This window comes from Sus scrofa, chromosome 2 (genome assembly GCF_054392235.1).
Source record: "Sus scrofa isolate SSC_HxYL_T2T_F1_AM1 chromosome 2, Sscrofa_HxYL_maternal_Yorkshire_Landrace_v2.0, whole genome shotgun sequence".
Classification (NCBI taxonomy): domain Eukaryota; kingdom Metazoa; phylum Chordata; class Mammalia; order Artiodactyla; family Suidae; genus Sus; species Sus scrofa.
In genome coordinates this window covers 149,962,793-149,987,150 of record NC_139384.1, presented here as the reverse complement: position 1 = coordinate 149,987,150, position 24,358 = coordinate 149,962,793, and the positions used below count along the sequence as shown (strand labels likewise).

Sequence of the window (24,358 nt, the reverse complement as noted above, 5' to 3'; positions counted from 1 at the left end):
TTGCTGCTGCTCCCCAGGTACGCCCCAGAGGATGCTGGACGAGAGGCACCTGGCACCTTCTTTCCAGCAGATGGCATCCCTTTGTGCTGTGGGCGCTGCTGCCAGCTCTCCACACGGTGGCCCCAGGTGGCTGGGGTCCTGTGCTTCCAGGGAGCCAGAAACAAACTTGGATGATACTGGACATTAGGAATTCCTGCCCTTGGGAGAAACCGGTAGCCCAGAGCCCTGGTCTTATCCTGGGGCTCTTTGTGGTGTGTGTGTGTGTGTGTGTGTGTGTGTGTGTGTGTGTGTGTGTGTGTGTGTGTGTGTGTGTGTGTGTGTGTGTGTGTGTGTGTGTGTGTGTGTGTGTGTGTGTGTGTGTGTGTGTGTGTGTGTGTGTGTGTGTGTGTGTGTGTGTGTGTGTGTGTGTGTGTGTGTGTGTGTGTGTGTCACTTCCTTCGCTGGTATGCCCAGCCCTTCAGACAGAGGATCTGAGGAATGCAATGGATTCAGATGTTTTCTAGAAATTTCTAAAGAGCACCTGTCCAGGTCCCATTCCAGAGAAGCATAGGCCTTGAGTAGAGGCTCACTCTTCCTTTTCCCCCTCCCTCTAGGTAGTGGTGGTCTTCTCTTCGCAAGGGGCTTTCATATACTTTCAGCGAACCGCCACCGTTATGTGGGGCGTCGCTCTTGGAGCTCGTACTCCCTGTACCCCGCCTCCCCGCCATGAGATCTCTGCCACACATCCCCCTGTACCTGACCTGTTAACTGTCATCAGTCAGTCCCTTTTCTGCTCAGCTCTGAGGAGCCTGGCACTGACTCCCTTTGCCATGCTGCCCAAAAGATGCCCCAGGAAGCTCCCCTTCCTGGACCCACATGGGGTAGAATTGATCTTGCTTTTTTCTTTCTTTTGCCATCATGTTTTAGGTAGAGTTGAGCAACAAGGCAGATGCCTAACTGGGCTAGAGCTGGGAGAATTGGGCCGGGCGTGGGGAAGGTACCTTTGCACATGCCTTGGTTCGAGTGGCAGCGTCAGATGGAAAGAGTGTGCTTATTGGTCTTCGGTTATGGAAAGGTTTATTCTCCTTTGTGCCTGTTCATAGTATTCTAGTCTTGGTGTATCATAAACATGATTTTATTCTTATTTCCCCCTCAGCTTTGAATTTTGAAAGATTCCATTGCTCTTCACTTCTTGTCTTTCTTGCACATGGTGATATTTTCAATTCCTGGACTGAAAATCCTGACCGATCCCCGTGAAGCTCCCACCTGGGGTGCTGGTTAAATTGTAGTGTCCAGCTTCACCCCGACCCTGAGTTTCTTATTCCACAGTTCGGGGAAGCGGGCTGGGAATCCATATTTCACATGAACATTCTGGGTACTCCTATCGATGATTAAGAAATGCTGCCTTGTAAAATGTCTAAAGCTTAACAAGAGAAAAGCTTCTTTGTTCAAATGCACTGCTTTTTTGTTTCTGGAAGGATTTTAAGTTTTAAACTAATAGTTTTAGCACATACATTCCTTTAAAATGATAATTTAATCCAGCCTAGCATGAAAAACACCTAAAGATTTTGTTAAAATCCTGAATACCTTTAATCATCAACCATGTTACAGGCTTCCTGGAGTCTCTGATGCTCACCATGGGTCAGACATAATTTGATGCCATTAACTGCTTTAATGTGTTGTGAACCTCAAACTAGATGCTCTTTGAGGCCAAGTCGGAGTGTCTTCATTAGGGTCTTTTACTTGGAATAACCGTAAAGCCTTGGGCCTTTGGGACCAGGGACTAGAAGATTGACTTCCTGTGGAAACCAGCAAATCCTTTAGTGGCCAGTGACAAAGTCCCAGCTAATGGTGGCATTGCTCAGCCAGCCTGCTTATTTTCACAGCCAGGCCTTGCTCGAGGTTCACCAAGCTCAGCCTCTGTGCTGTTGTTGCAGTTCCATGGAAGCCAGTGATAACTTTGAAAGGCTCTGCCCTGAGATTATTGTTACAGTGCTTGTCAGTTTTTGAAAATCATCTTGCTTTCTTGCCTTTCCCCTGACTAGTCTCTTTTTGCACTTGGTGGAGAGTGAGTTAGAAATGATGTTTGAACTTGAGATACTGAAAACTAAGGGCTCGTTTTAAAGAGTTAATGATGGCCATTAGTGGTTGTTGCGGGGCTAACTTTGAAGTGGAAATGATGGCGGCCAGCGCCCTGTGCTCCCCTGCTCGTTGAGTGTTCTGTGATGTTGCCAGAGAAGACCTGACAGCCTCTGCTTCGTGCTTTGAAGCCTTCCTATGGCTCCAGATACACAATCACCATCTCCTTCTTTCCAGAAGTAAAACTTTTACAACTACTCCATGGCTGGTTGCCTGGAGCCATGGCGTCAGGAGAGAGAACAACATACAGATATTTGCTCCTAAATACCAGTGGTCTGTTAGTTTGGTCATTATTTGTTTTTAAAGACCAGCAGTTGGTATGTTTTGAGCCAAATGGAGACCCAAGACTTTTGCACAAATACAGCATTAAGAGGAAGAAGATGAAAAAGACAGATGTTTGCATTATGTTGTACAATAAATTTCCCACCTCCAGCTGCTCCCACTGGCATGCTTTTAACTCCATGTGGTTTGGGGTTGAGGGGTCAACAACAGCCATTCTCCTGCTTTTTTTCTGATTCTAATTTGGCTTTCCATAATCATTACTGTGAGCAAAGCTTCCTCTTCCCATTGCTACATTCGTTTATACCTTCATTCATCACTACAAATATATATATATATATATTTGTCTTTTTGGGGCCACACCCGTGGCCTGTGGAGGTTCCCAGGCTAGGGGTCTAATTGGAGCTGTTGCTGCTGGCCTATGCCAGAGCCATAGCAACACCAGATCCAAGATGAGTCTCTGACGTACACCACAGCTCATGGCAATGCTGGATCCTTAACCCACTGAGCAAGGCCAGGGATTGAACCTGCAACCTCATGGTTCCTAGTCGGATTCATTTCCTCTGTGCCACGATGGAAATTCCTCATTACTGCAAATATTTGACTGTCTATGACATGCTAGGCAGTGGGCTGCAAGGGTGAGCAAGAAAAATAAACACTGTCTTCTCTCAGGTCACCTCTGCTCTATTGGATGAAGTCCCTTAAGTTAGGTGTCAATATTTCTTAATCTGTGTTCTTCTTTAAAAAGTAAGTTTTTTGTTTTTTGTTTTTTTTTGTTTTTTTCCTTGTAAAGGTAATCTGTACTGGTTGAAATTAAAAAAGAAAACATTGCAGAAATTGATACCTAACATTTATCCAGCACTTAGTGTGCTGGTCATTGTTTATTCTCTCACTGAATATTCATAACAAGCCTAGGAGGGAGGTACTGTTATTATTATTTACTGGGAAGTGAAGACTCTTGCCCCTAGGGCTGGACTGGGCTGGGGAGGAGCTGGACTGGCCCCAGGCGCTCCGACTCTTGCTCTGCACTGCAGCCCCTCAAGAGTGGGTGGGTTTTGGCCTTGAGTCTCCCCTGGTGTCACACTGTGAAGTTTTGCTGCGTCCTGTCTGAGGGTGACCAGGGGAGAGCCCTAGGTTGAGCCAAAGTGGTGTGAGAAGCCAGGTGGCCACAGCTTATTGTAGGGGGTCACATCAGGGCTTATCTTCTGCTAATAACGAGCTTCTGATTAGATTAATGTCATTGCTTACACTAAACATGACATTTTCTTTCTTTTGCACTCATGAAACTAGCCCTGACATTTAACTCGGGGATAATTACCTTGAGCAGGCCCGAAGACTCAGAAGGGTTGCCTTGGCTGGCATTTATCTTACTCCAGAGTGACCTGAGTTTGTAATGCTAATGAACCACAAGGACCAGCCCGCATGTGTGTTGCTTCTCGTGCACACTCTGTGGGATATGGTGGTCCCTGTAGCAGAACTGGTGTGGCAGTGAGCATCTCATCTGCTCATTTGATCTTAGTGTCTCCGCTATAATGAGTTTCAAGGGCAAGTGAGGCTTATTGATAGAATAGTGGCTGGCTCAGTCTGTGGGCTTGGTGACAAGGGAGGTGGTATGGCTTAGTGGATCAGTCATTAATCTGTCACCGCAGAAACCTGGCTTGTAATAGAGAGTAGCAGAAAATCATTTTGATTAAACAGGTTCAAGGAGAATTAAATGAGTTTGTGATCCTGACTTTCTTTAATGAACCCACTACCTTAAATCCCTTGTAGTAGATGACCACTGATAGAAATAATTATTTCACAGGAACTTTATCATAAAGGGACAGTTTAAAAGTTGATGGGCCTTGAGGCCATTCTTATATTTTCTGCCCTACTCTTCAGTTTGCCCTGGCAGAGAGAACCTAGTTTTTGCTTGGCAAGGGTGGCAGAGCTTTTGCCCTAGCTGACCCTCCCAGGCTGAGTTCCCTTGCACCTCCTGGTCCACCCAGCCCTCCCCACTGTGGTTCCCCCGAACTAGATTGCTAGGAGGATGAGGACTCCTGTATGCTGATGGGATTATTTTCAAAAGCAAGTGGTCCCATATGGATCATGATACCTTTATTCCTCCCCTGGGAGAGTGGGGCATGAACCTTACCTCAGCTGTTTTATCTTCTTTTTTTCTCCTTTTGTGGCCACACCTGTGACATATAGAAGTTCCCAGGCTAGGGGTCGAATTGGAGTTGCAGCTGCCGGCCTCCACCACAGCCACAGCAATGCAGGATCCGAGCCACATCGTTGGCCTAGGTCACAGCGTGCGGCAACACTGGATCCTTAACCCACTGGTCCAGAGGCCAGGATCAAACCCAAATCCTCAGGGACATGATGTCAGGTTCTTAGCCTGCTGAGCCACAGCGGGAACTCCAACTCTTTCATCTTGATTGGGGAGAGACAGTAATGTTAGTAATTAAATATTTTATAATAAATCATTTCTTACACATTTACTTGCTGTATATATTTCAAACCAAACACACTCAGGATCTGCCCTCGAACCCGTTCAGGATGCCTCATTTTACCTTTCTTCTGGGGAGGTGACTGTTGCTGTTCTTTAGGAAATTGCTCAGACCCAACGTGGTACCTGGTCTCATCTCCCCAGGTAAGATAATTACAGACAGAAGAAATTTCCTGTAAGAGATTAAGTAATTTCCCCAAGGTTACGAGATTTTTTTTTTTTTTCTTGGCCAGATTTTTTTCCAGTATAGTTGTAAGATGCACCATTTTTGCACACTACTGAAAAAGAAGGCAGTGCCCAGGAGGAAGAGTTTCACAGACCCTGGGGTAAAGCCAAGATCCCAGCGGACTACCCCTCAGCCAAGATCCCAGAGGACTGCCCCTCAGGGTAGAGGTAAACAAGAAGTGAAGTCACTGTGCAGAAAGGGCCTGTAGCAAGGCGGCTTGTGTGTCTCCACCTTGGCACTGGTGGATGAAGGGGAAATGTAGGCTCTGAGCAGTTTGGCCGATTTCTGGCCTGAATGCACACTGCCACACCCCCAACCCCAAACCTTAGGCCGTTTGTCCTTAACGCATCTCTGACTTCTCCTTTGTCAATCACATCGTATTGGTGAGGACTCTGGATTGCAAGTGGCTAAGAATCTGGTCCAAGCTGGCTGAAATGGAACAGAAAACCGATGCAACTTGTGTAACTGAAAATTCCACGGACGAGCTATGGATTCAGATAAGGCTGGGCCTGTGGGACCCGGTCACATCACAGGGGGGTGTGTGTGTGTGTGTGTGTCGTTTTCTTTGCCCTTCTTCATGGCCTACCCCATCTTTGGCCTTTATTTCCTCCATGCTGGTTGTGTTCTCAGGCTGATGGGTTCCATGCGGTGGCTCATGGCAACTGCACATTGACATCATCCTGCAGTTTTTATGTCTTAATATTGTCACAAAAGTCCAAGAATTAAGCACCCATCCCTCAATCAATCCGTTTGGCCAAGTTGGTAGAATATGCTGATTGCTCAGGCCTGGGTATGTGCCCAGCCTGGGGGCAGGGCCTGAGAAGTGGGCATGGAATGGTAGTGAGGACTGCACTGGATAACACGATTAAGGAGGGTCGAAGGGTAGTCTCTTAAGGGGAGATGGATGCCTTGTGGGCAAACGTCACAGGAGTCTGCCACCCAGGGTTGGCATGAAGAGTGAATTGGCTAATTCAAGTGAAGCTTTTAGCAAAGTGTCTGGCTTACTACACAACAAGTGGGGGCTAATTATTTTCATTGACAACTCCTGTTGTGTGTATTATTCTTCCGCTTATAGTTGTATATATTTGTATTTCGGATTCTTGAATGGTTGGGTTCTTCCTGAAGAAAGAGCATAAGTCTTATCATGCTTGGCACACGGTAGGTGGTCTGTTAGCCTTTTGTTGATTTGAATTGTTACCTAAGCACATCTCTTGATGCATCTCTGGGAAAGGAAAGCCTGTATGATTACCGGCATATGTGCTCTTATAGGTGGAAATTGGGTAGGTGGAAATTCTAGGTTACACACATATCGAAAAACATTTAAAAATTTTTTATTAGCCTATAGTTGACTGAGAATATTGTGTTTGTTTCAGCTGTTCATCAAAGTGAATCAGTTAAACATAGATTCCTTCCTTTTCAGATTGTTTTCCCATGTAGGTTATTACACAATATTGAGTAGATTTCCCTGTACTATATAGTAAGTAGGTCCTTGTTACTTGCCTGTTTTGTGTATAGTAGTATGTTTACATTAATCCCCACCTCCCAACTCATCCTCCCAGCCATCCCACATTTTCCCTTTGGTAACCATGAGTTTGGTTTCGAAATCTTTGAGTCTGTTTCTGTTTTGTGACTAAGTTTTTTTGTATGATTTTAAAATTAGATTCAACGTATTAGTGTTCTCTTAAGATATTTGTCTGTCTGACTTCACGTAGTGTGATAATTTCTAGGTCTATTCATGTTGTTGCAAATAGAATTATTTTGTTCTTTTTTATGGCTGAGTAGTATTCCACCGTATGTATGTACTAGTTCTTCTTTATCCGTTCCTCTGTCGATGGACATTTAGGTTGCTTCTGTGTCTTGGCTATTGCAAATAGTGCTGCCGTGAACACTGAGGTGCATGTATCTTTTCGAATTATGGTTGTCTCCAGATAAATGCCCAGGAGTGGGATTGCTGGATCATATATGGTAGTTCTATATTTAGTTTTTTAAGGAACCTCCTTCCTGTTCTCCATAGTGGTTGTAACGATTTACATTCCCACCAACAGTGTAGGAGGATTCCCTTTTCTCCACACCCTCTTCAGCATTTATTGCTTGTAGACTTTTGAATGATGGCCATCCCAACTGCTGTGAGGTGATAACTCATTGTAGGAAAAACTGGTTTTAATCTAAGCCCTGTCTCTAAGCCAGGACCTTACAGCGTTATAATCCCTGTGAGGCTCAACCGATGTACAGAGATCTTTGTCCCTAGACCTTTACCATTGAGCCCAGCACTGCTAAGTGAACGTTTGAATGAATTTGAGTAAATGAATGAATGAATGTGTGAATTCTACCAGACCAGGACTCGGCACACCTCCCAGGTGAGGAGAAGGCATTCTTTTCAGATGGTGGCTGGCCCCACTGAGTCGTGCTGGCTTTGGACGTGTGTCTCTCATTCTGTTAGTAATGGATAGTGGTTATGGTTACCAACAGATGAGCGTGCTATTGAGAGGCAGAGGGACCCTCACAGAGAAACTAACCCCCCCTTACATGTTGGGGACAATCCCTGAGCAGGTAAAACGTTCTTTGAGGCTGAGTCAGATTTTGGTGAAGAGGCGCCTCTTAACTTGAGCTCACCTTCCAGTCTTGTAAGGATAAACTTGGGTCTTGACTGCAGGATCGGTTTCTTCATCTGTAAAACTAGAGTGATTGTTCCAACGTTGTGGGGTTTTCAGGAGCATGGAGTGAGCTCCTGGCACGAAAATAGATACGTGTGATCTTTCAGGGAGTGGTGTACCTCAATTATGACATAATTTCTGAGGCTCCCCTGTGAGCCTGAGTGAGTTTCTGGCACACAGCTGTGGATGTTGCTTTCTGGCTCATGTCTTAAATCAAGGTTGGGGAAAATTGTTGCATTTCCCTTGAGCCTATCTTCATCCCTTGCTGGTCTGTAAGGTTGTCTGAGGCTCCATACAGTACATTCCTTTATGTTTCTGGTTGCAGCTTCTGGCACAGAAGACCTACCCATCATATTTCCAGTTTTCACTGGACCTCTTCTGAAACTGGAAACTCTCACAGTGTATCTGAGAGGGGGTTGAGGCCAGTGGCACCTGAAATCCTAATCCATGAAGGACTTCCTAGGGGCCCTATTATGCTAAGTAAGACCTGTTTGGTGTCACTTTCCATGTTAAGCTCTGATTCACTTACTTCTAGCCCATCTCAAAAGGTGAAAACCCATCTTGTCCGGCAGCGTGGTCCCAGGCTGGCTTTGGGAGCATGAGGTTCTGCATCACTGTCCTTAGGGAAGCTCCTGCAGGGTCCAGCAAATGCTTGTTGGCTTTCAGGAGTCCCAGAGCTCCAGGTTTGGCTCTGGAACGAATGGAAAAATGCTAGAAGCATTGGCTAGGCCTTTTTTCCTTTTTCTCCGCACATCCGGCCCTTCAGTTCCAGACTGTTACAGGCCATCAGAGGACCTGTAGTTCACCACAGCCAAAGCAGGGTGGCCATGGTTTAAAACCCAAACAATCATGAAGTTAAAACAGGGCATGGCACTTTGTTGGTGCAAGAGAGTTCTGCACCTGCCAGCTATGTGCCAGGCCTTGGCTGGGTGCTGGGTAGAGAGGATAAATGTGGCTCCTACTCTCTTGAAGTTTACTATCTAGTGTGACAGGTCACTAGTCATAGAATAATTGTTTAGGTACAGTTGAGAAAAGTGCTCCAAGGTACAGACGCTCTGGGAATATGTACTGGAGAGGGGCAGGGGCTCATTCCTTTCTCTGGTCAGGAAAGGTTTCCCTAGGAAGGACACTGGAGCTGAGACTTGGCAGATGACAGGTGAGCTGGCTGAGGACAGGAGGCTTTTGTGGGAAGAGCAGGCAGCCAGTGGGAAGACCAGGGCTGAAGATCTGGAAATGGGCAAGACCTGGAAGTGTTTGCTCTGGGAGTGATTCCAAGCAAGCACCTTCCTAGTTAAACAGGCTGCTTTGCACATTTTCAATGTAACACCCTTGCAGGGGAGGTAGGGGAATGGGTCTCCTATGAAAAATGACATGCACAAGGGGCCAAACCCTTGAAGAATGGTCTTTTCACCTTGCCCCACTTTGTGGCTGGGTGCTTTCTTCCACAGCTGTCTTGCTGTGCCTCCCACTTTAAAAAACACTTCCTGCTCCTCTGGTGTCTGCAGCCCATGAGCTTCTCCTTCCTTCTGCGGTCAAGTGTCCTGGGCTTTAGAGCACCTACAGTTCCCACTGGGCTTTAGAAATTAGGCACCTGGGAGTTCCCATTGTGGTGCAGTGGAAATGAATCTGAGTAGTATCCATGAGGATGGATGCAGGTTCGATCTCTGGCCCTGCTCGGTGGGTTAAGGATGCCGTGTTGCCGTGAGCTGTGGTGTAAGTCGCAGATGCAGCTCGGATCTGGCGTGGCGGGGGTGTAGGCCAGCAGCTACAGCTGCTATTCAACCCCCAGGCTGGGAGCCGCCACGTGCCACAGGTGTGGCCCTAAAAAAGCCAAAAATAAGTAAGTAAATAAATAAATAAATAGAAAAGAGACTGATGGCTTGCCTGCAGAATCTGAAACAAAAAGATACAAATGAACTTACTGACACAACAGAGGGAGACCCACAGGCATAGAAAACAGTTACGGTTACCAAAGGGAAAAGGGGGCAGAGGAGATAAATTGGGAGGTTGGGATGAACATATACAAATACGATATGTATGTTAGGTAGGCAACGAGGACCTGCTACACAGCACTCAATGTTTTACAATCTATAAGGGAAAGTAATCGGAAAAAGAATATATATATATATATATATATATATATATATAAAACTGAATCCCTGTGCTGTACACCTGAAACTAACATGACATGTAAATCAACTATACTTCAATTAAAAAAAGGGAAATCTGGAAAAAAAATGAGACTAGAATATACGGGCTGCTCCTTGCCCCCCTCTCCGTTCTCCTCCCCTGCTGCCATATCTGAGAACCCACTGGGAGCCAGACTTCGAAGCTAAAGGTGGAAACCAAGCTTGCCAGACACAAGGACCACAGTTCAGGAGGACACATGGACTTGTGAGCAGTTCCTGCTGATGTGTCTGGGTGCTGAATAGTGCGAGGCCTCGTAGCCCCTGGGTCTGAGTCTTCCCGTGTCCTTGTGACGATGGGAACGCACGTTGTGTTAAGACAATGAGAAGATGATGCTTTCTTTAGGGGCAGGAGGAAAGTGCGTTCATAGACTAGTGATGTGACTTACTGAGGATTCTCTTGGAAGGATAACACTCATGTCCAGGTTAATGTTGATGGGCTTGTTTTTCTTAAGATTCTGTGCAAATGTGTCTCTCAGGAGACCCTCTGCCAGGATCCCTTAGGACGAATTTTTCTTTGGCACAGTGGAGAAGGAAGGACGTATCCTACAAATATTTGTAATAATTTGCAGACTCTTCCTGTGTGATCAGAGACACCATCAATATTCCCCAGCATAATTACGTGGTGGGTGAGCAGGAATTGATGCCGAGTCCATCAGCGCCTGTGATGGGAGCAGGGAAGCAGAACTCACTGCAGGTGATCTAGGCAATCTCTGCACAGATAGAGCGTGGAGGAAAGCAAGAGAGAGCAAAAGGCCCCACTTTTCTATTTTCGCCCCATCCTTCCTGTCCCACCGTGTAAATGGAATCAGTCTAACTCAGTTGTAAGAAAAGCTGGGCCAAGCTGCCGATGACCTTTCAGAGCCAAGACAAAAGGGAAGATGCCCACAGCAAAGTTCTACAAAAGCGGTTCTCAGGCTTACCTTTTTATAATCTTGAAAAATCACTGGCTGGGCTTGTTTAAAATTCATATCTCAGCCTCCCAGTCCAGAGAAGAGCCTTGATGAGGTCAAGGGTGGCGCCTAGGAACCTGCATTTTAAATAAGTAGTTCTGCATAAGAATCCCAGTGATTCTGATGACGGCAGTGCTCAGGCTGTATTTTCAGACAAACCCTGGAGAATTATTATTCATCCCAAATAGCCAGTGCCATTAGCTCTGATGAATAATATACTTTTAGACACAATGAGCATTTTATTTTGAAGATGTGAAGTAAATGATGACTGCCATAATTCCCCCAAGGACCACTGGGCTAGCACTGATGTGAACAGAAAGAAAGGACGTGCTTTCCAGTGTGTGTGTGTGTGTGTGTGCGTGCGTGCATGCGCGTGCATGGTTTCAGCAGTAGCCATTGTCAGGAGATGTTCCTGAAGTGGAGTAGCTGGTGACTCTCAGCAGCTTCTAGGGCCTCAGGGCTGCTTATGCACATGAGCTCGGTGGAATTGATGTGGAACCTTCTCCATGACAAAGTCCCAGGTGGTCGTCTCTGCAAATCTTCCTTTCTCCGGAAGGGCCTGATCACAGCCACGTCTGGTTTGATTTTGCATCTTCTCTGGCAGAACCGATCATGTGGTGTGCACCGACAAACTGCAGGACATTGACTCTGACATTGGCTTTAGTCTATGGAGAAGTGGGTATTGAAGATGGTGGATGTAACAGACTTGTTTACCCTCATAGGAGATGTGCCCTTGAGCACAGAGATGCAGACACCGTTGTCTCTCAGTATCAGTGCGGGATTGGTTCCAGGACCCCCTGTGGGTACCTGACCCCATGGATGCTCATGTTTCTTATAGAAAATGGCCAAGTACAGGCATCCCTCTGCATCCACGGCTTCTGCATCCACAGATGGAGGGGGAACCATCACTTGGAAACACAGAGAAGGTCTGAGGGTTCGGGGCTACACAGTGGTACTACTTGCACTTCCCTTCTTGGCGCAGTGAATCTTCGTGCTTGGTTGGCCAGATAATTTTGGAAAGATCAGAGAGCAATAGAAGCAAAGACTTGTCAAAGTTTAGAAAATTTGTGCGGATCAACAAAAGACACGATGGTGTTCTTGTTGCCCACTGAACAAACTCTCAAACTTTGCTTTGCTCCATGTTGCTAAATTTCCTCTAATTAATGGCACCCAAAATGAAAATTATTGCCAAGAGGAAGAAAATAGGTGAGTATATTGAACGGACCTGTGCAGTTATTTGGAGTGTTTCAGCAGCTCCATTTTTCAGGGATAGTTGGGAAGTTTCCAGGTAGTTTCTATGCTTGGTGGATGTGCTGATTCCTCGGTGGCTTTGGTGGGCTTAGTTGGTTGGTGTCTGGTACTTTGATCAGGCCAAAGCCTGGCTTCCCACCTGAGCCAGCCAGCCTTGGACCTGGACCTGGTCTGCAACCTTTGACCAGCTGTCTTGAATGAGATGAAGAGAATGAAAATGTGAGCCATGGTAAAGATAAAATAGTGCTGTCTTTACGGATGTTAGATAAATGAGGTGATTTTTAAAAATATGATGAGCTTGGTGGTTAAAAAATTCTTTCTACCTCAGAAAGACCTTTGCATGTGTTTTAAAAAATACTGTCTTTTCTTCCTTTCCATGGGCATCCAGGACCTAGATCCTACCTTTCTGGTAACTGGCCCCTCATGCACAGATTTAGTAGTTTTTTGTTTGTTTGTTTTGTTTTTTTTTTTTTGTTTTTTGTCTTTTGTGGGCTGCACCCATGGCACATGGAGGTTCCCAGGCTAGGGGTCTAATCAGAGCTGTAGCCGCCAGCCTACATCAGAGTCGTCACAGCAACGCCAGATCTGAGAGTCTGTGACCTACACCACAGCTTATGGCAATGCCGGATCCCTAAGCCACTGAGCAAGGCCAGGGATTGAACCTGAAACCTCATGGTTCCTAGTTGGATTTATTTCTGCTGTGCCATGATGGGAACTCCCAGTTTTGTTTGTTCATGTATTTGTCCATCCCACAGATGCTCATTGGCCAGGCTCCTAGGTATCAGGGACTGTGCTTGGCAGTTAGAATGCAGCAGGGAACAGAGTAACCTTGATTCCTCTGGAGGCTTCTCATCTGAGACCAAGTGAAGAAAAAGGGGTGCTCGATAGTCCGGGAAATGGGTTGCGGGTTCCTCTGCAAGGGGAAAGGCCTGGTGTGCAAAGGGACAAGAGCAGTCCTGGCCAGCTGGACACCCAGCGGCCTTAAGACCGGGACTGTATCTCTGGGAGGAAGTCACATAAACCTTCATCCCTGCATCTGTCTGGTGGTCAAGCCACTTGAGCTTAATTAAGCTCGTCCTGATACACGTGCGTGGCCCCTGCCACTTTGCCTGAGTCTAGGACCCAGACACTGACTACAGAAGGGTGCAGGTCTGGGCAGTCACCTTGGAGCACTGAGATGAGGCAGGACTTGATGGATGAACACTGAGGTGCTGTGTGTTGGGCCTCGTCAGGGCCCCAGGTCAAGGCCTGTAGCTACTGCAGGCAGAATCCACAAGTGTCCTCAGCAGCCTGCAAAGGGAGGGAGCATGTTTCACTGGAGTGGGAGATGTGCCGAACAAGGGTACCAGTCACACATGTGGCCCTGAGACGCTTTTATGCAGCAGCCAGGTGGGGGCAGAAGGAATTTGACCAGCATCTGAGAAGCCCACCCTGTGCCCCTTGAACTCCCTGCCTGTTCACCTCCCTAGAAGAGCTCTCCTGGCTTCCAACACTGTAGGTTGGCTTTGCCTGTTTTTATACTTTTATAAATGGAATCATAAGGATGAATTTTTTGTGTGTGTCTGGTTTCTTTTGCTCTGCATCAGACTGGTAGTGAATTGCTGTGTGTGGCTGTAGTTTGTCCATTCTCATTGCTGTGTAAATACTCCACAATTGACCTATTCTTTTGTGAAGGGACCCCTGGGTAGTTTCTGGGTTAGGACTATGACATAATGGCACTTTATCGGGCATGTCTTTTGGTGAATCTACATGTGCGTTTTTTTTGAGTGCGTACCCAGCTGTGGAATTCATTGCCCATAAGCTTGGTGAATGTTCAGCTTTCAGAGATGAATGGTTGTGCTAATTACTCCCGCCATCTAGTGTATGAAAGCTCATTAGGAGCAACATTTTAGTTTTACTTACTGAGACGTTTTTTAGAAAGTCTGCCATCTAACGCAAAACCCAAGTGAACTGAAATGTACTGAGCATCTATTCCATATCAGGTAGTTACCTACCCTTATGGGGCCTGTGTTCTAGTCAAGGAAGAAAAACAATACACAGATGAAGATACAACAGTTGGTTGTGAGTAAAGGACAAAAATAAACCAGGGTAATGTGACTGCGAAAAAACAGCCTCTTCAATAAAGTGTTGGAAAAACTCAGTATTGACATGCCAAAGAGTGAAACTGGAGCCCTGTCTTACACCACTCACAAAAATTAACTCAAAATGGATTGAGGATTTGAACGTATTAAGACTTGGAACGGTAGAACTCCTAGAAGAAAACATAGGGGAAAATCTCCTTGACATTGGTCTTGGTAGTGATTTTTTTGAATATGACACCTAAAACATAACGAAATTGCAAAAGTGAACACGTGGGACTACCTCAAAGTAAGAAGCTTCTATATAGAAAAATAAAGTGGAAAGACCACCTACAGTTGGGGAGAAAAATGTCTGTAAACAACTTATCTGATAAGGGGTTAATATCCAAAATATGTAAGGAACTCATACAACTTGATAGCAAAATAAAGACCTGAAGAGACAGTTCTCCAAAGAAGATGCAGGGATGGCCAACAGGTACGTGAAAGGAGGCTCCCCATCGCTAATCACCAGGGACGTGTCAATCAGACCCGCAGCGAGCTATCTCAGGGCTACCTCACACCCGTTAGAGTGACTGTCATCCAAAAGGCAAGTGAGAGTAAGTGTTGGCAAGGATGCAGGAAGTGGGAACCCTGGTGCAGTGTCTGTGGGAGTGTAAGTTGGTGCAGCCCCTCTGGGAAACATGAAGTATGCAGGTTCTTCAAAAAATTAAGCACGGAACCACCACGTGATGCAGCGCTCCCACTTCTGAGTGTATATCTGAAGGCATGAAATGATTATCGTCAAGAGACAAAACTGCACGCCTGTGTTCACTGCAGCATTATTTGCAAAAGCCGAGACGTGGAGACAACCAAGTGCCCATAGACGGATGGCTGAAGAAAAGAAGGTGTTGATGTACACAGTGGAATTACTGTGGTCGTCATCTCACAAGATGCACTTGAACCAAATCACCGCTTTTAAACTTTCACGATGCCCCTTTGTAATACTGGGGGGAACCAGGGGAGAGGGAATATGGCGAGGTAAATTCCTGCTCTAGCTCGCGGTTGACTGTTGTTCTTTTGACTTTGAGTTGTTTTTCTCCCAATTTAAAGAAATAGACAATTTGGAGAGAGAATTTGTAAGATACAGAAGAAGAGACATAATTTACTTCCCTTCCATATGGAGTCACTGTTAACATTTTCTGTGAAGTCCATTTGCTTCCTGAATGCTCCTTAATGTCAGAGTTTTTATTTTCGTGGTTGACATCATGCTGTTAATGTGATGTGTCCTTCTCTGTTTCTCTCTTTTTTTTCATTTAATGACACAGCATTAGCAGTACAGCACGATGCTGTTCGTTGTCAATGACATTTGAACAGTATATATTAGCCCAGCGAATGTAGGTACTACCAAATACCAAACGAAAATATCTGACAGTAAACCATGGGTTGTTTCCATTTTTTTCCTTAGTCTCAATAATCACATGATGAATGTTTTGGGCATATGAGCCTTTCGTCAGTTAGAGTTATTTCCTTACAGCATAGTCCCCCAAGTAGAAATATGGGAAGTCCTCGCATATGCATTTTAAAGGCCACTGACGAATGTGACGATGTTGGATCGATTCTCCCCACCCCCCCGAATTAGAGAAGGTACCTTTATTGCACCCTTGCCGGCATTGGCTGTGGGTGATGTTTTTGATGAAGAATATGATGGAAGCTTGGCACGCCAGGATGTGTGCAAGGAGTGAGTCCATACGGGTGAGATGATGTGTGCAGGAGTCCTGAGGCGGGGGAGTGTTTCTCTGGTCCCTCCCGAGGTTGTCCGGGAACCAGGTGCGAGGGGTCACCGCTCACCCAGAGCTGGGGAGCAGGAGCAGTCGCCCCTTCTCGCCATGGCGCCCGCCTGCTTGGCAGGGCCTGCTCTCTGAAGAGCCCTTTGAACCGGTCGTGGAGGTACTAACGAATCCCAGCCTCGTTCGTAATTAGGAGCAGGAGCAGATGCTCCAAACTGAATTTCAAGTGCAGTTGCTGCCGACGGATCCCCTGCTGTTGGTACATCGAGATGCCTGAATGCCCTTGTGGTGGAGGAGGGTGAAAGGAGATCATTAAAAACTGAGTCCATCCCCAGCACGGTGGTAAAGTGGTTTCTCCTGTGGAATACAGACAAGGCCTGGGCCTGCATCTCCATCTTCATTTGTGTTCAAGGCATCTGCTTGATTTTCAGTACCCCGTATTTCCTCCCACCGCAGGCCTGTCGGGTGTACTCACCTCAGACGGGGCGGGTGGCGGGGGGGGCGGGGTTCGGTTTTCCCAGCTGCTGTCTCAGCATCTTGCGGGCGAGGGAGACACGACTTCTCGGCTTCGGTCTGCTCCTGGGGAGCTGTCTGCACACCCAGAGCAGTAGTTCTCAACGAGGGAGGAGCTCGCCCCGATGGGACATTTGGCAGTTTCTGGGGACGTTTTTTGATTGTTACAACCGGGGGTACTGGGGGCAGAGTGCTGCTGGCACCTAGTCAGCAGAGGCCAGGGTTGATGCTAACCGGCCCCCACCCTGTGTCAGTAATTCCAAGGTTGAGAAGTGCTGGCCTGGATAGATGGTTGCTCCTTCTGTGACGGTCTTTTTTTTTTTTTTTTAACTTTTTTTCTTTTTTCCCTGCCCGCCTCCCACACACAGCATGTGGAGTTCCCTGGCCAGGGATCAGATCCGACCCATAGCTGTGACCTAAGCAGCAGTGGTGGCAATGCTGGATCCTCAGCCCACTGTGCTGGGCCTGGGATTGAACCTGCGTCCCCGTGCTCCCAAGATGCTGCCGCTGAACCCGTTGTGTCATAGCGGGAACTCTGTGACGATGGTCTTTGAACACGAGGTGCAGTCCGGTGGATAAGGCTGAGGGGCATGTGGAGAGCCATTTTCCCCATCGTCCATTTAAGGCATCCTTGTGCCAGGTGCTGACCAAGGCTCGGCGACTCGGCTGTGAACGTCGCAGGCAGTATTCTCTGCCCCAGTGGTGCTACGTTCCAGGGTGCGAGATCCTCAGGTATGTGACTGTAACCAGTGCTGAGAGAAGGGCGGATGAATCCAACACATACACTGTGTTTTATATCTTGAGGAAATTTGATGCGTTATTGCAGCCAATCAGGACTCGTAAAGACCATGCGATTTTTATTACATTGGCCAAGATGAATGGCCACAGGGAGTTTTTGTGTGAGATGTTGCGTATTTACCTGCGAGTCGTGGTAAATTGCCTGCACTGTGAATCAAAGAGACTGTTTGATTGTGTTTCCCTGAGGAGCAGGAACATGCAGCATAAAAATATTTCTGTTCCACCCAAGAAGTGACAGTCTCCAGATGAATGAGCTGGTGACTCGCCCTGGAATCTCGTGGCGCCGCACATCTTGGGTAGTAGCCGTTCTTTGCAGCACCATGATCCCCGCGGACAACTCACTTCTCGGTCCTCGGCTGCACAGCCCTTGGTAACAACCTGCTCCTCTGAATTCTGGAGTGGTGACAGCTCGCGCCGCCCAGCTCCGCACCGGAGACGTCTTCCTCCCCCCGTGGGTGTGGCTGCATCTGGTGGAGCTGGATCTGGACTGTGAGCTGCTGTGTTCCGGGAGCTGCTGCTGATTGCTGGCCCGAGAGGCATTTTCTCTTTGCTTGTGTAACCGTAGCACTTTGGAACCGGAAAGGGGACACGGCCCATCAGAAAAGGAGGCCCCTGCTCAGCTTCCCAGAGGCTCGCTGATCAAGGCCTTCCTTCTGGTTGGAGTCATCCGCAACTCTGCACAGGGCCACATGGTAGTGGAGATGGGGTGGTGTGCCTCACCTATTGGGATGTTTCCATAGCTGCTTTCCGTGATGTGAAGGCTTACATCCTGCCCCGATGACAGGGTGTACCACATGCCCTCACCGCCTGGCGCGTCCGCCCTGTCCCCTCTCCCCATCAAAGCATGCCCTTCCTTTTCTCATTGATTCTGCATCCCTCCTCAAGGCCCACTAGATGCTTCCCCCCTACATCCCCCGCGAGCTGGTAACTCTGCCTGGTCTGGTCTCGCTCCTGGAAGGCTGGGCATCTTCAGCCTTGGTAGGAGTGTGGAGAAAAGGTTTTCTTTTCCATCTGGTCTGCAAGCCCCTTTTCTCCTTGGAAGATTAACTTCCCGCCAGCGTAACTCACGTGCGACGCTGAGCTAAAAGTGGATCATTCTCCTTTCTAGCCTTGAGTCAACGACAAAAGGGTCACTGAGTTCTTGGGTGTACTTTTGGGGGCAAGGAGCACAGAGAAGAAAACCCTTGTTGCCGCCCCTCTGCTCCCCTTTCCTTGACTGTGGAGGACCCGTTCTACCGTGGTGTTTGCACAGCTCGGGAGCGGATGTGGCTGAGCTCTTACTGGTTGTCTAATGTGGAACCTTGATTAATCCATGCTCACTTTTTAGATACTTTCCTTTAGTCATAGTTTTTACATCTCCCACTGTCTCCACCCGCCTCCCCACGGTACAGACTTACCACTTATGTGCGATGTTTTCACGGCACACGAAATGGACCCACCGAGTGGCTGAGCCTCTGCGGGGGTAGCAGAGATGCTGGTGCACAGGCAAGAAGCACAGCTGGTGTTGCACTGATAGGGGAGCAGGTCAGAATCACTTTCGTCTCATTATTTTGGTCGAGTAAATTTTTGAGCTTGAGAGAGACAAGATCAACCTAATTATTGAATACTCCCTGTGCTAGGCCTGGTGCCAGGCTCAGGAATGTGTGAATTCAACACTAAGTCTGGGCCCTAAGGAGCCACTGCTCTCCTTGGATAAACAGAAAATGAGGCAGCCGTAACACAGGTGAGGTGAGCGAATGCAGGGACTCACAGGATGCTGTGAGAACCCCAGCGAGAATAACCCCACTCCATAGGGGAGGTCGGGGAGGCTTGTGGACAGAAGGATGCTTGTTCCAAAGAATGCTGACCCTTGTGGGGAAGATAAGAGAAAGAGCAAGGAGAAGGCTGTGTGAGCAGAGAGGTTCCTGCAGCGTACGTTACCCCAATAAATCCCGGAACCCCACGCAGTCAAGGTTTTGTTTAAAATTCCATCCCCATGGAGTTCTCGTCATGGCTGTGGTTAATAAGCCCAACTAGTATACATGAGGATGCTGGCTCAATCCCTGGCCTTGCTCAGTGGTTTAAGGATCCGGGCAGCTGTGGTGTAGGTCGCAGACACAGCTTGGATCCCGCATTGCTGTGGCGTATGTAGGCTGGTGGCTACAGCTCTGATTGGACCCCTAGCCCGGGAACCTCCATATGGGCCAGGTGTGGCCCTAAAAAAGACAAAAAAAAAAAAAATCCATCGTCGGATGCACAGTCCAGCAGCCAGAGGGATTCAGAAAGAATTTCAGTTTTTCTTTCTGTCTTTCAAAGTTTCTCAGAGATGATCCAGTTCATAACCCACACCCACATTCTCAAAAGCTCTGCATTCTTTTGCTCTCTGTTACTGAGGAGTCCTTTCTGTGAGAGCCCCTAAAACCCGTCTTCCTTTCTCCTTCTTCTCCCAGTAGCTTGTTGCATAGCTTCGTCTCTCCTGGATGAAAACGTGGGTTGGTGAAGATGTGCTAGTAAATCTCTTCCCTGTATATTAGCCTGATGTCCACATGCTGGCTGTTCAGTCTGCACCCCCCTCAATAGCAGTAGCTGGGCTCTAAGCCACCTTTCTCGGACACCTTATTTCCAGATACTCTAATCTTCTCTCTCTCCCTGTGGAGTGTGCCTTCTTTGTGCAGAGGAAAACAGCTGTATCTCAAAAAGAAGCAGGACGGCCTCGTAATAGGATTAGTATTGTGGCTGGTAGGGCCAATTAGAGCTGATTGTCTTGGGGCCGTATCGATTGTCTTCGTGGGTGATTCAGTCGTGTGTGTGTGTGTGTGTGTGTGTGTGTGTGTGTGTGTTAGGGAAATGTGAACAGCTGCAGCTTTCAGAGTCTAGTTGTAAACACATGTGCCTGTTTACTAAACACGTATGGGCAACTGGCTTATTGAGGAGCTTCAGTTTAAGAAACAAACATGTGACAATTTTGTTTATTTTTAATTGCCGCCTTCCCTTAATAACATCTTGGGCACATTCCATAGTTTTCCATCATTTTTAGCTTTAAAACTAAGACCAGTTACGTTTAAAATTTTTTGGAGTTTTCTCTTTCCCTTCGCTTGCTTCGTCTAGACTTGTGGCCTGAGGACCTGGTGTGGTGATGAATGTGTAATTGATCATTTAATCCTTTCCCTCCTGGGGTTGGCATCAAGGTGGGTTCTTTGGAGGGCCAGCCAAGGAAGCTGCCAGCTACATAACTCCTTGATGGGGTGTGTGTGTTTTTTTGTTTGTTTGTTTTTTGGGTGCCCTGCAGCATATGGAATTCCCTGGCCAGGGATCAGATCCTAGCCAAAGTTTCGACCTATGCTGCAGCTGTGGCAATGCCGGATCCTTAACCCACTGTGCTGGAATGGGGATTGAACTCACGTCCCTGTGCTCCAGACACCGCTGATCCCATGGCACTACAGCAGGAGCTCTGATGGTATGGTATGGTTTGACTCCAGATCAGTCACTTCCTTCATATCCCCCTTTTATCAGTCAGGATAGGCTAGGTGATGCTGTGGGAACAAATAGCTCCCCAAATCATTTTGTGACTTAAAACAAGGGCTTTTTTTCTGCCTTGTACCGCACAGCTCTCCCGCATTGGCAGGGCTCTGATGTGTGTTGTCCACAGGGCGGCAGGCTGATGAAGACTCCACCTCCACAAGTTCATAGTCACTGTGGCAGGAGGAGGAGGGTGCTGCCGGGCTTTGCATTCGTGACTCTGTGTCTCTTCTTAAATGAGGCACACTTTGGCATAAAGGTGAGTCACATGGCCAGACTGCACAGCAGTGGGGCAGTTAAGGGCAATCCTCCCATGTCCCTGGCACGAGGGGAAGTCACCTCTTTGGTCAGTGACATGAATAGCATCCCAGGAGCCTCCTCTCCCACATGTCTGTCCCATCGCCTTACGCTAATGAGGTCCTGTCACCTGGTAGGTGGTCTCCACGGAGGAATGAGCACGGGCTGGCTCCAGCTGAGCTGCCTTCTTTGTGCTTTTGTTCCCTGAGCGCTCATCTCCTTGTTCTACCAAATAATGGGGACAGATGCCTCCCCAGTGCGGCCTGTTCTCTGTTTGGCCAGTCCTCTTGAATTCTTTTTCCCCTGTTCAGTTAGTCACAGGACAGATGAAAAAGGCCATTGCTTGAGAAGATTGCCACCTGGGGAGACAAATCTTCCCCTGCGGCCGGTGCCCCAGTTTTGAAGCCGTTCTCTTATAATACTCCCTTACATTGCACTTGAAAGGGGACCTGGTCAGCACGGCATGTTCTCAAGGGCTGATACCCACCCTCCCCGACTCTGGTCATCTTCTCGGACAGACTGGGGAGTGGGTGAGGGCCAGAGGGGGTAATGTGGGATCGGTTCTGCCTCCTCCAGGAAGCCCTCTTGGTAAGAAGCATTCCTCAACAACTGGGAGCTTGTTGCCTGACACTTCTTTTTTCATTTTTGTTTTAGCAATGTGTGGGAATTTGGTGCTCACCCTTGGTCTTAGTCCTATTTGGAGAGCAGCAGAAGTCCCACTCACACAACGCACTGCTGGTCTAGGGGCCTGACCCTCTGCTTGGCAAGATACTAGTTTATTGATGAATACGAAGTCTTTCTAGTACATATACGAACAAATTTGAACACCCTGTAGACTTGCAGCCTCGCTTAGGTCGGTTAACACTGAAACCTTTGCTGAATGCAGTTGTCTTTTTCTGTTCAGATTAACTAGGGGCATGAGAGTTTGCATAATTTCTTAAAGGAAACCTTTTATTGGATCATTTAGTTTATGTTCCATTTAAAGTAAAACCGGTGATTATTTCATATCTGATATCCCTGATAAATGTGGGATTGGAGTGTGGTTACTCTTTTAACCCTAAAAACTTCTTTCCTTTTGAGATACCTCTGCCAGTCTTATGTCCTGAAGTTTCTAAGTGCAGTCACGGGTGTTTGGGGCTCAAGTCCTCATGTTTGGTTTCTGATCTGTGTTGGTGAATGGCTCTAGCTCTCCAGTCTTGGCTCTCACAATAGCGAACATTTATTGATGCTTAGTATGTGCCAGGTGCTTTTCTAAAGCAGCGTCCTCTTCCTGTGCATGTGAACATCCACACAGAAACTAAACTGCTCTGCCACGGGCTTTGCATATAGCTTGTTTCATCTTCATAGCTCTGCTAGGGCTCCCTGAGGACCTCGAGGCTCAGGATGGTTAAGTCACTTGCCGAACAGAAGAGCTAACGAAGAGAAGGGGGACTTCACATCTGGGTGGACTTTCAGCCTCCCTTCTCGAGTATGCTGTGCTGCGGAGGGAAGTAAGCCTCGTTCTATTAACTGGCTCGGCAGCCAGCAAGTTGTCAGAGACTGGGACTTTTTCAGCCTCATTACATGAAGCCAAGCGTCCCTCTTTCCAGAGTCACAGGGATATGCTGATGTGTGGGGGCTGCTTCTGTCAGCTTATTACAGGGGTCCTTAGCTTCAGGTGCTGTCTGAGCTGACATGTGAAGCTAAGCAGGCGGCGTGTGCTTGAAATGAGGCTGCGTTCACCCCTCCAGCGTGATCATCCCTGGGGATTGGTGGGAAGTGTTGTCACGGTCCAGTGCATGCTGACCTGCTCCTGTGCAGAGCTGCTTTTAGGGGTTGTTGGCAGGCTGACAGGTTTGCTTTGATATCCTAGCTGGTGGGCTAGCCCCCTCCCTTCCCCCTTCTGCAAGTTATACTGAGAAATGTTGCTGAAGTGAGATGCCTGAGTTGGCAGTCCCCAAACTCCAAGTGATCTGCAAGTCTCTTGCCAGTCTTGAAGTCGAGGGGAAAAGGTCTCTGGATTTTACCTGTGCAGAAGCTTCCCGCACAGGGGCTCTCTAGTCCTATTTACTAAAATAAAGTCACTTAAAAAATGGCAGTTATCAAATCTCATTTTTTTGAGAAAATAAAAAACAGAAAAAGTATCTGTAATCCCATCACCCTCGGATAGCTATATTGCTTTATGCATTTATTATTCCTACAGATAAATAATTTTAAAGGAAACGATGTAATGCATATGCTCTTTTCTTTCTTTTTCTTTTGTCTTTTTGGGGCCACACCCACAGCATATGGAAGTTGAGCTGCAACTGCCGGCCTACACCACAGCTCATCACAACGCTGGATCCTTAACCCACTGAGCGAGGCCAGGGATCAAATCCACATCCTTATGGATACTGGTTGGGTTTGTTAACCACTGAGTCACAAAGGGAACTCCCAAGGCTGTTGTTTTGTTTTTTGGTACGCTTGGGCTTTTTCGGTCTATCTCTATTATGACCATATGTGATGAATATTTTTGGTTAAATCTTTGTTCATTCTTAGAATTATTTCTTTTTTCTTTTTTTTCTTTTTATTTTCCCACTGTACAGCAAGGGGATCAAGTTATCCTTACATGTATACATTACAATTACATTTTTTTCCCCACCGTTTCTTCTGTTGCAACATGAGTATCTAGACAAAGTTCTCAATGCTATTCAGCAGGATCTCCTTGTACATCTATTCTAAGTTGTGTCTGATAAGCCTAAGCTCCCGATCCCTCCCCCTCCCTCCCCCTCCCATCAGGCAGCCACAAGTCTTTTCTCCAAGTCCATGATTTTCTTTTCTGAGAATTATTTCTTTACAATAAGTTTTAGAAAAAGGGTGGCTGAATTGGCAGGGAGCAAGATTATGCAGGCACGGTAGACTTTGGCTTGCTGTGTTGCACTGCACACCTGCTCTCCTGCTCTGCTGAGAAGATCATCTGAGGACCATGTTTTCCAAACCAAGGACACATTGATGCCTCTCCCTGAAGGTCCCTAAGTCCTTTCATGGACCCACTCCTTCTACTTTCTAGGTCTTTTCTTTTTTCTTTTCTTTCCTTCCTTCCCTTTCCTTCTTCCTTCCTTCCTTCCTTCCTTCCTTCCTTCTTTCTTTCTTTTTTGGCTTTTTGCCTTTTTCTAGGACCGCTCCCGCAGCATATGGAGGTTCCCAGACTAGGTGTTTAATTGGAACTGTAGCTGCTGGCCTATGCCACAGCCACAGCCACGCCAGTCTGGGCCACATCTGCGACCGACACCAC

At 47.3% G+C, this 24,358-nt stretch overlaps 1 protein-coding gene across 1 annotated transcript in view; it reads left to right on the top strand.

Moving 5' to 3' along the window:
• Positions 1 to 24,358, top strand: part of SPOCK1 (SPARC (osteonectin), cwcv and kazal like domains proteoglycan 1) — a 514,699-nt gene that overhangs the window by 1,607 nt on the left and 488,734 nt on the right. The gene's annotated exons all lie outside the window — the stretch shown is intronic.